Source organism: Saccostrea cucullata, unplaced genomic scaffold, assembly GCF_032062105.1.
Source record: "Saccostrea cucullata isolate Sc308-1 unplaced genomic scaffold, CSIRO_AGI_Scuc_v1 ctg1006, whole genome shotgun sequence".
NCBI classification, from domain to species: domain Eukaryota; kingdom Metazoa; phylum Mollusca; class Bivalvia; order Ostreida; family Ostreidae; genus Saccostrea; species Saccostrea cuccullata.
The window spans coordinates 101,880-106,711 of record NW_026920516.1 but is presented as its reverse complement, the minus strand read 5'-3'; positions in this window follow the sequence as shown (position 1 = coordinate 106,711).

The window sequence follows — 4,832 nt, the reverse complement described above, 5'->3', positions numbered from 1 at the left end:
CGAAAGAAATACTTAATAAATCCAGAAAATATTCTAAGTTGTTTTGAACATCTTTATTTCTGCCTTATAAAGTAAAACGGTTTCCCCTTATCAAACGCATTGGAAGCATTGGGATAAGAAGCGCCATAGGCCGAGTTGGAAATACGTTACTAAGTCACAACCTTTTCTGTTTCGTCTATATGTGTCTTGTTTTCGAGTTATGGACATAGACTTGGGCAGCTTCTCAACCCAATGGATCAATCCGTTTGTTGAGGCTATATGAATTAAAAGAAGGCAGGAATAAGTTAACGTCCGGCTGGTTTTATTCAATGATGAAAAGTTACCAGTTATAAAACAAAGCTATAAAGAGCGACTCAAGGCCTTACAAATTTACCAATGTAATTAATATGTAATTCCATAAAATGTACTAATTAATTAAACATGTAAAGTTATTTTAATTTATAAAAAGAAGTAAAATAACAATCATAAATCAATATCTTAGTTAAAACAAACCAAAAATAAAACATTGTTTAAAAATGACCTGACATATTTTTTTTATGTAAACAATAAGGTTGGGATCGGAGACGCGGGAGCGATTACGTAATAGATAGAACTGAAAAACATTGCAAATTCTACTTTACCTGACATTACTTCAAAATGCGAAAACATGCGTAAATGCTTAAAAGCTTTCGAGACTATAAATGCCCTTATTATATAATAAATCACAAATAACATATCGGCGATCATCTCACACATTTTCTAACAACATTGAAAGTAAGTCTGTTCAGTCTAACAATAATTTGCATTCCGATCCCGATCCCATTCAAAAAATGAAAATTACAAAGTTTACTGTGCAACCTAAGAACTATTTAACTACATACCTTTAATCTGTAAACAAGTTTGCATTAGATATGCGTAACAAAGTAACTACTACACTATAATGATTTCTAACTAATTAAGACACAGACAAAAATAAACAATGACCAAAATTTAATAAAATTTAGTAAATAAAACTTTTAAATAAATTCTTTAACTGAATGAACCTTACTTTAAAAATTTTGTTAATTACAATGACTTTAAAAAGTTATTACCTAAGTAAAAATAATAAAAATATATTTACCTATATGAATTAAAAGAAGGCAGGAATAAGTTAACGTCCGGCTGGTTTTATTCAATGATGAAAAGTGACCAGCCGGGACGCGCAACCTGCTTAACTCAAAAATCTGAGATATTCTTTTTAACCAATCAAAAATGATTTAGGAGATAATGGTTGACGAAAAAAAACTACATTACAAAGGATCACTTGGTCATTGCGTGTCCACTTAATCTATAGGTCTTTGTGACGCAACTAATTAAACAACACTTGGCCAGGTAAATAATTCTAGGGACTTCGTTAATCCGTTAACAAAGAATTTATCACTCATGGACTACATCAAATGGATGCTATAAAAACATTTACAACAAAATTACCCCAAAAAGTTTGCGAAGCCCTCGCTAGAAAAACTTTTTATCAATCGAACAAAGAAACCTCAATTTTGGCATTTCCGATAAAGTAAAGTGGACATGTGCAATACATAACATGACACTTCAGAGTAATCAGACAAAATCTAAAATGAAATGTATATAAAAATTCTGAACATATATTCTTAGCATAAAAATCAATTTAACATCAATTCTTTAATAATTAATTTTACTTAAATGTTTGACATAAATATCAGTAATTTATGAAATATTTAAAAAAAATAAAAATTAATGTTTTGAATTCTTAAAATTAATTACATATTTCAGAGATTAATAAGTATATGGAAAAAACTGTAAGTTTTTCTCCATGACAAATGTCTTTTATTAATTTTCAATCTGAAGTTGAAAATGATTACATGACAAATTACCCCCCTGGCCACAATAGGTTTGGTCCCCAAACCAAAAATAAAACAAAAGGAATACAAAATGTCGTGTACTCATTATTTGAATTTCTAAATCAATAATTAGTAAACGACACATCCTACATTTTCAAGTTTGAGACCCAATATGTCAAATAATTTTCTTTTTAAAAGTTGCGCGATTTTCTATTATACTTTTTTATCTTATCCTTTACATGATATATTAAGTAAATATATATTAGGGTAACTGAATGTCGATAAGGTTCAGTTTTATTACAAGAAGAATGTAACCTTAATTTGTGCAAGAAAACAATGTGAGCTTATAAAGTTCGCGGAGCTCTATACAGATTTATCAAGAAATTGGGCTAATATTATATATCAATCCAAGCATTCTTTTTTGTTTTGTTTTGTTATCATTTGTCCTTTACGCCATATGGCAAAATGTAATATAAATACATATAGGCCAGAAATGTTTTATCAATTTGATTAATTACATTCTGCGCCAAACCTGACGCAGAATGTAATAGCACAAAATGCAATAATAAAGAAACGTATGTTAGTACTTTTACATGATTTCGTTCTGTTGATCTTGAGTTGTTCATTTAAAAAACGAATGTAATAAATTCTGAGTTTAACAAAGCTCTCAGTAGAACTATAGAAAATGAAATACATGTACAATATTAACTACACTTTTCTTTCAGGTATGTCGTGCCTAAAACTTAATAAAACCTTCGACTCCTGAGCAATTTATAAGCTGACAATTGATTATTAAGGACAAAATTACACATGATTGCATGTTAAATCATTGTATTTATTAAAAAAATTCTTTTTCTCCTTTAACATTCAGATTTTAATATATCTTACACAACTTGAATAATTTGAAAAACAGTCCTCACGCAATTTAAATAGGCACAAAGGAGCAACCTAAAACTGTCTCCAAATATTCTGTAAATTTTACATTTTACAAAGATAATTCTCTCAAACAAGAATAAATAGTGTATTAAAACCAAGGCTGTCTACAAAATCAATAAATATTGAGGAAATTTGCATACCGATCATAAATTTTCATACCGATTATGATCTTTAAGGTCAAATTCTTTCACTTTTAGACGGAGTCATGGTAAATGAATATATTAAGTAATTACTTTCGTCCAAAGAGACAAATATCTAAATGAAAGAAATGACAGTCATTAAAAAAAGTAAAAAGCACAGATTTAAAATATTATATAAGTGTTTTTATAATTTTAAATTGTTGAAATTCATAATATCTAAAAAAAAATAGTTTATTGCGTAATATTTCACTGTATTGATATTTGTTCATTTTAAAACATGCCTTGTGTATTCGGACCCACCCTTTTCACAACAAAGTCCAGTAACCTAAGACATAGCCAACCAACTGTACAAATGTTACGTATGATATATATATTTATCCTGTTTAATTTAATACAAGAGGACTGTTTAAAATTAAACAATCCAAACAGAATTCAGTAGTCTAAATGAACAATACGCATTGTGGTATATTACTTGAAGTTTTTGCAAAGCAGTTAAGGAGCGAGTCCGTAGGTTTTTCATAAAATGAATGATTGTATTTGCCGTTTTTGTTTTTAGTTCAAAAATAAACTATCTGAAATAAGATTCCCGAAAAAAAAATTGCTTTAAAACTTTTTCTAACATTATTGTGGACAAATCCGTTCAGAGAGAAGAAATATCCTTTAGAAATACGCAATATTTAGTATTGATGATTTCCACTAATGCCCACAAACAACAAAAGAATATGCGAAAGTCTAAAAATGATATTTTTAATGATTCATTCTTGATTGAATTTCATACCTTCATTGGATAACGTTCTGAAGATGGAGGGGCAACACGGTTGTAATCAGGAAGCAGCAATGTCGTTAAGTTGTACATGTGCTTCTTTCAACCCAGCTGACTCTCTACTGTAAACAGAGCTTTCTAAATATTATCTCCTTTCATATGACATTTAACATAATCTGTTTACTCTAATGCATTTAAATGTAACGTGCCCCATGCTTCTTAAATTATTTAACTTTATTTCAAATTTATTACCTAGAAATTTTAGAAAAATATTCCACTTTTGTAAATCTAAAAAAAATGCTATTTAGTACTTGTACATTGTAGGACATAAACATGTTTAATGTCGTTTCTACTAAGTCGCATGATTCACTAAATTTTGGACTAATTCTTAAATTCTAAGGCCTGTTGTGATTAAACTTTCATGGATGATGAACCTTTTAGACTTTCTCCAGATGTCTGAATCTGTCATTTTTCTCGATAAGTGAATATCTTAAATCTATTAAATTAGGTCCATTCTCAGGTAGCTATAAATCTTCATTAAACCAAACATGTATGGGTGCACTCATGGACTCACTATAAAAATTGCCTTAGTAACAGATAATATTTGTCGAGGCGAGCTACGTAATCTTTGATTACCTGTGTTGTTAGTGAGGCATGTTATTTGTTTCAGGGATTTCAACACCCTCGTTTAAAGCCTGCATTTTCATAAATTTTATAGTCTTTATAATGGCAGTGGTAGCAAATAGGGTCGTGTTTTAGTAAACTTGTTTCAAACCAAATGTTAGGCCTTTCCTTTATACTGAATTGACTGCAGGAAAGCTTTCTAGTCACTCTTTCTTAGAAGCGTCTTCGAATTTATATACCAAATTATGAGCCGTTGTAATTACAACAGGTACTATTTCATAAATCACCTTACTTGTGAAATATACAAAATATAAAAGCAACTAACATGTAGCAAAATAAAAAGCACCACATCTCTATCATTAACCAAAGAGGGTGTTGCAGAAACTCGCCTATATGGAGAACGACATTTAAATATGTTCGACGCATGCGGATCGTCCTTACTGGGTTATAGTGATTTTTTAATACCCATTGCTTGACTATGGGTTCTTTAAATATCAAACTTCATTTGAGTATTGGCTTCAAAAATTGAGTTGT